This window comes from Rhinolophus hipposideros (genome assembly GCF_964194185.1).
Source record: "Rhinolophus hipposideros genome assembly, chromosome: 2".
Taxonomy (NCBI): domain Eukaryota; kingdom Metazoa; phylum Chordata; class Mammalia; order Chiroptera; family Rhinolophidae; genus Rhinolophus; species Rhinolophus hipposideros.
This window is the reverse complement of record NC_138048.1, coordinates 98,800,977-98,813,376: the sequence shown is the minus strand read 5'-3', so window position 1 is coordinate 98,813,376 and position 12,400 is coordinate 98,800,977.

The window sequence follows — 12,400 nt, the reverse complement described above, 5'->3', positions numbered from 1 at the left end:
TTAAAATTTCCATTTTTAACGTGTTCCCAAGTGATGCTGATGCTGATGGTCCATGGACCACAATTTCAGAAACTCTGGCTCTTAAAAAAAATGCAACCAAACAAATGAATTGATGACAAATATTGCTTCCACCTGGAATCAGCACTTGATCAACAATGATTCATTGAGCACTTAATATGTGCTTGATCACTGCTGTGATGGGTACTGCGGAGACAGATAAGATATAGTGCTGCTATCAAAGAGCTAACCATTGGAGAATCTAACGCCTCAAGTACAAAACTTTGTATGTAATAGCCGTGGGACACAAACAAGAAGGTTGGCAGACGTTCAGAGGACTCTGGTAACCACAGAAGGGTGCCACTGAAGGGAATCTTTAACAAGGCTTTGAACTACACCGATAGATTAGAAAAGGAGAAAAAATTTAAGGCAGGAGACCTATATGGAGGACAGAGGCAAGGGTGAAATGGGTGTTGAATTAGCTGTCTAGGGAAAATGGTTGTTGTCTTGCTGATAAGTAATTTGATGATTACCACAATTCGGAGTGGTGAACAGGTTTAGAATGGTTGGTGAAGAAGTATGTGTAAAGTTCTGTGATCCAGGCTAAGGAATTAGAATTAGCACAGTAGGAAATCCAGAATGTTAAGAAGAAGAAATGAGTACTTGGGAATCAGTGATAGGAAATACAAATTTAATAACAATGTGCAAAATAGAAAGGAGTGGGAAAATGCAAGATGGCCTGAGTGCCTGGTGCTACAGGTCCATTGGGGAATCCAAGAATGAGAAGTTAGGGCCAGAATTTGGTCTGTTGCATTAAAAATAAGGAAATGGATATGCAACATTCTCACTGAAAAATGATTGGGTTTAGTGACATATATAAATGAGTAAAGGTGGTACTTTCATATTAAACTTGGGTAGTCTTCAGGGGAGGTTGTGCTACTAATAGGCATAAACATTTTCAGGAGAAGTAAGTTTTGTTGAAGAGATACATTTGTTTTTTAAAAACACAGATTTGAGGTTATGATAACATATTCAAGACGGGAACTGTCTAGATGAGATTTGATCAAGAAGGAGGAGAATATATGATTTATCAGTTTGAAAATGACTAATATAATATTTTATTATTTAAAGCTGTCAATGTGAGAGAAAATACGGACACATATGCATAATTATTCTTTAAGTATTTAGTGCCTTTTAAAGGTCAAACACTATATGAGGAATACAAAATGGAATTTAATGAGAGAATTTAGAGGAAGAAGGGGTAAGGGCAAGGAATTGAGTTTTGGAAAGCTCCCTTAGTTAGGATAAAGGCAGAGGAATAAATGAAGAAAACGTGAAAGGTACAGTAGTAGAAAGAAAATGATGATGGTATTAAAAAGGGTTTAAAGAAGAAAGTAGTGACCATAGCAGAGGTCAAATAAAAGAAAACCACCTCTAAACTGGGGAAAAGTCACTGGACTTGGCAAAAGAAAACATTAAAAATTAGGGATAGGCAGAGAAGAAAGTGGAGTTGAAGAGACTGTTGAAGAAAGGGCCAAAAAGTACAAGTGGAAACCAGGCACTTGCCACTCTGGCGGAAGGACAACAATTAGAGGAAAGGAAAAAAAGATACAGAACTGTACACCTGAAATCTATGTAATTTCACTAACAATTGTCATCCCAATAAATTTAAATAAATAAATAAATAAATAAATAAATAAATAAATAAATAAATAAATAATAAAAATAAAAAATAAAAAGATACATCGTAAATAGAAAAAAAAGAAAAAAGAAACACTTTATCCTCTGAATCTGAAGGGAAAACACAAAGGAGATATAATTTATTTTCAATACAATCATCCACTTTCAAAATTAAATGTGTTTATTTACATAAAATCTATAATTATTAAATATTTCTTGCATATGATGTAATATGCTAGAAATTATATGCCATTTTAAAGTACACATTAATGAACACTGACTTTCAACTAATGGATTTCCATTAATATTATGATAGTATGGATATTTTTATGTGACTATTTTATATAACTAGATAAATTAAATCTAATAAGTATATGTTATAAAGTAGTGGGATAATAAATTACTCATTTTTTATTTTCTATTTTTTTTTGTTTTTGTGGGCAAATGAAGGTTAATATTCACGCTTTGTTTACACTAAGTTGGAGAAATTTTCATGAAGGATGGAGAACATAGGAGTTAAGGAATTTTCTGAGGGGGAAAAAATGGAGTTTTCTAGATTTGATGATATTGGAAAACAGCATAGATTCAGAAAAAAAATTGGTTCAGAGGATCAATATTATGTTTGGTAAAAGTAGAAAATAACTGATGGAAGAATATAAAAATTTTACCATCACATATTTTGAGAATTTACTAGTTATTTTATGGACAGGGCTGTTATGGTAAAAGAAGCAGGTATATTTTTACAAATGAAACTTGGGGATATAAAAGTTCTGGATTTTGTTTAGAGCAGCACAGAGTCTTCATTCATGATTAATATAAGACAATTGATACAAAATGGAAAGAATAGAGGAAAGATAAAGCAAGGTGTAGTAAATTTTATATTTTATTGAATGTGGTGAATTATTACCAATGGAAAAAATGAATATAATTATGTAACATATTATCACCAATAATTAAGTAGAAAGAAATTTCCAGAAGACTAAGATGAGTTCTCATATGATAAGAGAAAAACTGAGCATTTTTGGAATAGGGAAACAGCAATCACAATTCCTCATAGTCACATGAAAGTCCAAAATCTGAAAAGTAACAGAGATTGAAGTGACTAAAATTATAGAACATAATAATTCCACAAAATAAACATATGTAGCAGTACTAGTATTCTTAAGTACCTGAAAAATGGTTTTTAGAGTGTAGAATGCATAGAGCAAAATCAAACAAAATAAGAAATAATAGTAGGGTTCTCACTTTATGGACCTTCATATAATACAATCAGTAATGTAAGAAACAAACAAACAAATGCACAATATGTCATAATGCAGATTATTTGCCACACAAAAAAAAGGTTCAAATAAAGTACCAAATTTCAGAAGATTTCTTTAGGTTGTCTCACTAAAACTCAGCATCTTAAACAATGGTTTCCATTTCTTCTGGTCAAGTAAATACCGTACTGAGGTTGAGTTCAGTCTAATTTAGTAGAAAATTGATTCAGCCTCATCAAAAGTTCATTTTAAAAATGTTTAGTTTAATCCAGGCAAATTTGCTTCCCAAATGGTTGTTTAAAAAGTAACCCATTTGACTTAATATGGCCTATATTCCCTCATGCCGTGTAGAAATACCAATTGTTTTCTTTAAGATTTGGAAGATTGTAAGGCCATAAGATTTTCATATTCTAATATGTACTCTAAAATAGTATCTTTCAAAAGAATTGAAAGAGTTATTTCTCAACTTAAAGTTATTTTTATTGCATAGATAGGTTAGTGTGTTGAACAATATCAGACTGGTTCTTTTGATATGATGTTTCCCCTGAGGCCACATAAAGATACTTCCATTATATTCCAGTAGCTATTTCTATTGTAGTGACTAGAGTATAGTAGGTGCTCAAGTAAAACTTGAAGAATAATGTAGGTTGTGAATATCCTGAAAGGGACTTCATTTTACAGCATTTGACAGTATATTTTTATCTTGAAAGCTCTGGTTCTTTGAACACCTTTTAGTACATACCAGACCCAGTGTTCATGGAAACATAGTTGGAGAATGCTGCTTACATAAACTGCCACTAATCCAATGCAATCAGGGCTAATTCTCAAGGAAAGATCTTTGCTCAAGGCTAATTTATCAAATAATTATTTCAGAGAAGTAGGACATGACTAAATGAGTTGGATAAGGGGTAATAATTGCTGTTATCGCAAACTGTTGACCTGATTGTGCCATTCATTTGTTCAAGAGCTTCTCTTGTTCTCTGTCACCTTTAGAATGAATTTCATACTTTTTACCTTAATATTCAAATATCTTTGTTATTTTGCCCCAATACATCAGATTTTTTTCTCTATTTTGTTCCTGAGGGGAAGAAAGATTTTTAAAAAGTCCTTGCCCTCACAGAGCCTAAGTTCTGGTGAGAAGAGCAGACTAACCAAATATTCAAGTAAAATACAAGTGGCTTCACTCTTAAATTGAGGCCCAGCATTTTCTCAGGTGGGGAGTGTTGGGTATATTTATTATGTCGATTGTCGTGATGGGTACCATGGTGTTTGCATATATCCAAAATCATTAAATTGTACCTAATAAATACATGCAGTTCTTTATAGATCTATTGTACTTCAATAAAGTTGTCAAAAAAATGTGCAGTGGACTTCACATATATTGCAGCAGGATGGCCTTGTTTGATGTTAGTGGTATCTTACTCCTAGAAGATGGAGCTGGGTTTCCCACTCACTATAAGTTTTGAGTTTTCAGCCTTGATAGTACCATTAAACTTGCATTTGTTGAATCATACTTGTTGAGGTCAATGAAAGGATCAGTTATGGCCACAATAGCCACATTGCCTGAGTTGAAAACAGCCCTGGTCACAAGGTACCCAATCCGATCAAATCTTTGCAATTATGTCTCAAGAATGCAGCTGGCATTGGTTCAAAAGGTATGAAGAAAATGTGGACACAGAATGCAAATGGCACTAACGTGTGCATCACGTCGAAATTTTCTTCTCAGGAGTAAGTCTATGCATTGTCTTTCACTATAAAGAGCAAAATATATTTATTTATGAATGAACAATACATTATTTTAAGGAACACCAGAAAGGCCAGATGGCAAATACTGTGGATATGCTTTATATAGATATGAAATTATACAAATGGTAAAAAAACACAAGTAAATGTTGCAAATCACATTTCATATTGGTTTGGAATCTGTTACTTTGTGAGGGAAGGGAATATGAGTCAAAAAACATGGACATAGGGCATAGAAACAAATAAAAATACTTTAGAGGTCATAAAAGGATAGTGTTTGGCCAATGTGGGGTAGAAATCAATATGGAGGAGGAAGTTGAAGAATTAGCCAAGATGTGTTTACAGGAAGAAAAGACAGGGCTGACTAAATAAGTAGAGGGTGTGGTTACCTCAAAGAGTGATGCTAAGCCAATAAAGATATCTGAACACTTCAGTGATACACAATTATACAGGCCGAAGATTACTCTGCATGTAATAAGGATTACAGAGAAGGATGACTGCTTACATGGATTAAAAGCTGACTATTATTAAACATGGAATTAAATTATATCTCTTTAGGTTTGGATTCAGAAATCCTTTTGAATGTCATAGAATATGTTTAAAATACTAATATTTGTGATTATTATATATTGATTTTAAAAATAAAACTTTCAGGGGATGGACTAATCAATATTTTCCAATCAGAAGCTTCTCGGCCTATAAGGTTCTACTAAATTAGTAATGGAATCTATGAATTATTTCTGACATTTATGAAAACCTTTAGGAAATCATAAATATTCCTGTGTGATTATGTTGAAAGGGCATTTAAAAATGTTTCTTTGCTTTCACTAGAATTAAATTGATTTATTGCATTACTACTTTATCTTATGCTGATACAAAGCTCTGATTGGCTTCACTATGTCTTTGATTAATTAAAAAATGAAAAGATGAAACAAGTATTACTTAATAAAGTCAGTGCTCCTAGTCAGTTTTCTTGCTCTTGTCAATAAGCAGCGATTGATAGCTCTGTAGTTTTAAAATCTACAAGCTTTGAAGAAAACTTGTGTCACATTCCAGGTTGTGGTCTACCCACTCTGGGAAATGTCAATCTGCAGGGAGCAGTGTCCTAGAAAAAGAGCGATGCTTTGCTGGAATTACACTTGGAGTCACACTTTTACTGGTTGTGACAACCTGCTAGATTTTTACTACTGGTGAAATATGTGCTGTGATGCCACTATAAGCAAGAAATGCATTTTCTGAAACATAATTTACGTTCAATTTCAGATTTGCCATATTTGCATGGAACATAACATGTTCAGGGTCAAAGATCAACTACAACCTATTTCCACCATCCATAATGGCTTTGTATCTGTGATTCATCTGTAAACAAAACCTGTGAGAGCCAGAGGGAATATCTGGGGAGGCTTTGCACATCATATGAATTTTCTTTCTCTTGTGTGTTGCCTGTATATACCTGTGGACTCACTATCCCCCAGACATGTGGTTGACACGGAAAGATACTTCCATCTGTAGCATAGCTATGATTCAAGCAGAGACCACAAAGCTAACAGTCAGTTTTTAGCCAGATAGCAGACAGGAGGACCAGTGCCGCTGACTATGGAAAAGCCTTTAGTGCCTAGGTATTTTGTTTTCCCAGCAGCATTTTATTTTATTCTTTGTTTTATTATTTTGTCTTATTTATTTTAACTGTAATAAGAACACCTACCATGAGATCTACCCTCTTAAATACAGTACTATTAACTATAGGTACAATGTTGTACAGTAGACCTCTAGAACTTACTTATTTTGCATTAGTGAAACTTTTTATCTATTGAACAGCAACACCCCATTTCCCCCACCCCCCAGCCCTTGGCTACCACAATTTTACTCTCTGATTTTATGAGTTTGAATATTTTAAATATCTCATATAAGTAGAATATTGTCCTGTGACTGGTTTTTTTCATTTAGCATAATGTCTTCCAGGTTCATCCACGCTGTTGCAAATGGCAGGATTTCCATCTTTTTAAGGGCTGAATAATAACATTCTATTGTGTGTGTATACCACATTTTCTTTATGTATTCATTCATCATCCATTGATGGATATTTAGGTTGCTTCCACATCTGGGCTATTGTGAATAATGTTGCAGTGACTATGAGAGTGTAGCTATTTCTTCCAGATCCTTATTTCAATACATTTGGATAAATATCAGGAAGTGAGATTGCAGGATCATATGGTAATTCTATTTTTATTTTGTTGAAGAACTTTTATGTTGTTTTCCATAGTTGCAATATTATTTTACATTCTCACGAATGGTGTACAGAAATTCCAATTAGGGAAAACTTTAGTAGTTAGATGATAAAATAAAATCAAGAATTAGGTTTCCTAACAACTGTGTTTTTCCAGTTTTAAAAAGGCGGTTGCGATTAATGATCAGAGCCTTCCAGAAACAAAGCATCCTATCATCACTCTCCAATCTTTCTTCCATGCAACGTTGGGATCACCCACCACTTGAAAGCCACACTACTTCTGTAACTGAGGTTTTAGAGGGTTTTTAATGGAGTCCCTGCTGATGTCATACTCTCCCACGAAAGTCCCCCATTCAGATAATTGTGGTAATAGGGGACTATGGCATTTGCAAATAGATGGAGAAGCAATAGCAATTCGTAACGCACAGCAAACACTAGTATTTCCTATCACAATAGGTGACACATCCTCCTTGGTCAAGAGTGACTAAAGTTTGACTTTTTTTTTTTTATTAACATATGGCTGCCTTTCCAGTCATGACAAATTATGCAGCTGGTACAGGTTGAATTGTGGCCCTTTTCCCACCCCCAAGAACATTACTGATGTTCTAACCCCCAGAACCTGTGAATGTGACTGGACTTGGGCATAGGGTTTTTGTAGATAATCAAGCTATATACGACAAGGTCATTGGGGAGGAGAGGTAATCCAATATGAAAAGAGAATGTTTAGACACAGAAACAGATACAGAGGGAAGACAATGTGAAGATGTAGGGAGAACATAATCTAAAGCCAAGAAATGCTTGAGTCTACCAGAAGCTTGGATAGAGGCCTGAAACAGATTCTCCCTCACAGCCTCAGAAAGAACCAACCCTGCCAGCACCTCAATGTCAGACTTCAAGTCCCCAGAACTGTGAGACAATCCATTTCTGTTGTTTATGCTCTCAGTTTGTGGTATTTTGTTATACTAGCCCTCGCAAATTAAAAATAGAAACCTAGTGTAAAGTGCTGGATATTGCTAAAATAGTTTTTTCTCTTACTTAATTTATCAATTGATATGATTTTCCAGAAATGAACATAAGGTGAAGAAGTAGCAAGGAAGTATTAATAACCAGAATATGTAAAAGTAGTTTATCACTTGCATTAGTATGGCTTTTATTAGATTTGCAGAAGAAAACCTTAGAAAACATAAATTTTTTATGTTTCCTTTCTATTACAAAGGTGATATTTTATCACTATTTTACATTTATAAGCTACAGCACATTTAATGAAATTAAAATAAACCATAATTTCACTAAATAGAGGAAATTACTTCTGTAATTTTATCACTTTTGCTTCCAGTTTTTTAAAAAACTGTGTATATGTGTACATATGTGTCTTTCTGACTTAACTTTTCTGGGGAAAAATAGTTCTCGTTAATTTTCTTTTATTTTAAAATTATAGGATCATATGGATCTAGAGAGGCTAATAGATTATTCTCACATGTATTTTACAAGATATACAAAAAAAGCAGGTATTATAATCAATGACTTATTTTTTAAAAGCACATGCAATTTAAGGTTTATATTTGCCATTGCCCTAAAACACATATTTTAAAAGCATGGCATGCTACCTTTAGACATTGCAGTGTTTTATTTGACCCGGAAGATAAAGCAGTAATCTAAATGCAGCCCTTATGAAATGGTCCAAGTGAATCCCTAGCATGATGCTTAGTAAAATGGTTTGTAAATGCTTCACAGCCCATAGCTTCAGAGCATAAACATGTCATGAGCCTGTGGTTTCACTCTAAGAGGCAGCCGGGTAATGCTTGTCCCATTATGGAGACCATGAGAAGATGGTGAGGAGACACTGATGAGATCACTTCCTTTCATTGGGTGTCTCAGAATGAAATGTAAAAAACAGACATAAAAGTAGCCTTTATTGTTACTAGCAATAAATAATAGTAACTGAAAGTTCAATTCTACTTCCTTTGGAGCATGTTGCATGGACACTCAATGTGGCTTACACATATAAAGAATATGGTTATATATGATTTCTCAAGTCTTTGTTTACTCATACATGTATATGGGGTTACCAGATTTAGCAAATAGAAGTACAGGACACCCAGTTAAATTTCAATTTTAGGTAAACAGGAAATGATATTTTAATAAAAGTATTTTCCCAATCCTGCATAGGACATATTTTTACTGAAACAGTTTATTCACTGCTATCCAGAATTCAAATTGGGTGTCCCCGTATTTTATATGGTAATCCTCCCATACCAAAGGATCTTTCTGAAATTCAGGCAACTACTTACATGCCTATTCCAGATAAGGTTTAAGAGATAATTTTCTGTTAGACACTTGTTTGTAGGAGTCAAACAGAAAATCTGTCTATTCCAAACAGGGTAATGGTTACATAGAGAAGCTGAATAAAGAGAATAGAGAAAGGGAGAAATTTTTAGTTTCTCTCTCTCTCTCTCTCTCTCTCTCTCTCTCCCCCCCCCCCTCACTCTTTGCAGTCTGAATTCACTTTTTTGGGAAATTAAGTTTCAGGCCACCAATTCCATATTTAATTTGTTTATAAAGGAATATTCCTTCCAAAAGGAAAAAAAAAATACCTTGAGAGCTCTCTTGATTTTTTTTTTTTTCTACCTCTGCCATTCTGCCACCCATTTGATTAGTACGGATTGTTGGGTTGATAGCTAAAAACTTGGATAAGAAATACAATGCAGATTGTGTAGTACTTTTAGGGAGTCGATGCCCTTTTACATCAAGTAGTTGAAATATTCATGGAAATGGGTGGTTTCTCAAACAAATGTAAAAGGGGAAACTCCAGGATTTATTGGATATAAAATTATGTTATTTTGTGGGGAAATGTGGCTTGGAGTAGGTGGAAAAGTGTGGAGATTAGGGTTCAAGGATTACATTTTGGTATAATATGCATGTAGGATAAGAGCGAAGGGTCAAAGCTCAAGGACCACTTGGGAAAATTCTCCCTCTGGGGCTCTGGAAAAATAACATTTACCTAATTTAAGAGGCAGGGGTGGATGGGTGTGAGCTTACATATTCTGGTCTAGAGAAATGTCAATGACAATTTATGAATCATAGAATCTGAAAACTAGAAATGATGGAAAGGATTTTGTTTTTTTTGTTGATATGGAGATAATAGAAATAAAGTTAAAGCCACACTGAAGAAGAGTAAATATTGGAAACACGCTGAAGCTGAGGAATGCTGATTTGAAAAAGGGAAGAGATAGGGGGCATGAGTGTGTGAGGACTTCACACTGAAGACTGAAAATCTATTTTCAAAATAGATCGACTTTAAATCAACTAGAGGAAATGAATAATGAAGTCACAAATGGCCAACTATTGGTTTAGGAGATATATCAAGAAATTTAACATAGATCAAACTTGAGCACAGCATACAATTATAGATTAGTGAAGAGAAAGGCAATGTGCTGTTTTGCATCATGACACTTGTGAAATATATATTTGGAACTCACTGGAAATATGTATATAGAGTACACAAGTTATTTTTGTCCTGTCAGTGATTGATTTGGAGGAACTGAATTAAGGTCCATAAAATGAGAAGGCTTCTTATGACATGAAATAAAACAACAATAATGTTTTTTGAGACAAATTTTTGTGGGAACAAGAAGGCAAAATGTGATAATGTACTCTGTATACTTCTGATTATATGGAAAGATTCCAAGGCTGTACATGCTGCTGAAATGCAAGACACTTTGTTTTATAACCCCGCTGAATTCTCATCTCCTGATGCCATCTAGTTCAGTTATTACAGAATTGTGTGCGGGAGATGTGGATTGACTCCTGCTGTGGTTGTGACTGGTTGTGTATATGGCTCCCGCTGTGATAGTAATAGTTATTATGACTAATGACTGTTTTGTTACGGAAGATTCTATGCTTTTTGCTTCTAGAGCATCGCCATCGAGCATCCTTTGTCTTTTATTTCATTTCTCAAAGATCCATTGAGCTTTAAACACCCTTAACCCTAATAGCCCTCCACTCAAGAAAAGATGACTCATTACTTGGTGAAAACCTCATTTGTCTTCAAAATTCCGTTTAGTCCTGGAGATGATGTGGCATCATCTAGAGATTGAAAATGTGACTATTTATTTTGAAATTTTGAAAAATATGAAAATTCTGTAAGAGTCAACACTATGGCTCTTATTAAATCAGACATAGTTTATGATCTAGCAGTTCTGCTCCTAGGTATTTATTCAAACTATGTTGAAATATGTTTTTAAAAACCTTTTATAGTGCTGCTTTCTTCTAAGAAAAATGAAGAAAGAAAGGAAACTTCCCAACTCAAGTACCAACAACAGGAAAATAAACAAACTGTGGTAAATTGATACAATGGTGTACTACTTAGCAATTAAAATACATAAAATTAACATGTATGTATATATATATATATACATATATATATATACACACACACACACATACATACACACACACACACACGCACATATATGAAAGGAGCCAGAAACAAAGGAATATATATAGTAAAATGCCATTTATATAAAATTCTAGAAAGGCAAAACCAATATGTAGGAATAGATGACAGAAAAGTAATTATCTTTGTGGGAGAAGTGGAATTTTCTGGAATGGGCCCTGAGACAACTTTCTAGGTACATAGACATATTTTATATTTTAATTGGTGTTATATATATAATTATACATTGTTAAAACTCATCAAAATGTACGTTTAAGGTATTTGCACTTTAATGCATGTAATTTTGTCTCAAAAATATAAAAAGAGTTTTAAAATATTCAAATATCTAAAATTAGCACCCAATTTCCCCTGTGTCTGTGTAAAAGTTATCTCTCACCAGAAACGTTCAAGGACTTTCTCATCCAGTTGGACACCTGTTCTGAGATGGGGACCTAAGGGGGCATCAAGTTGTATGGGTCTTTGTCATTTGAAGACAGTGGTCCCAAGTCTGGAAGATAAAGCAGACAGAGATATTGATGATAACAGTGACCTGGCAAACACATGCACCGGCAAGGAAATAAAAGTCGATAATTACATGTTAAGAGATAAAAGAGGTAACAAATATTCATGTTAAAAGAGTCAGCGAAATTCCTGATTTTTTTCATTCAGAGATACAAGGAAATGGGGAACTACGTGGAAATCAGGGACAATACTAGATTCCTAAAGTTTGGATTTTGGCACAGTAGGGTGGAGGTGTTGTTCTTGAGGAGGTAAGAAAAACATCCTTATACAACTATTCTACCTGCAGCAACCTTTTCTCAAATATTTTTTCAAGCTTCTAGTCAATGTTAACTCCTTAGGAACCTTTGCTGAACATCCTGCTTAAAATGCCACCTAGTTTAAGTCTTTAATCCATTCTGAGTATATTTAATCCATCTTGTATATGGCATAAGAAAGTGGTTCATTTCATTTTTTGTGTGTATCTGTCCAGTTTCCCAGCATCAGTTATTGAATAGACTGTCTTTACCCCAATGTATATTTTTCCTTTTTCATATATTA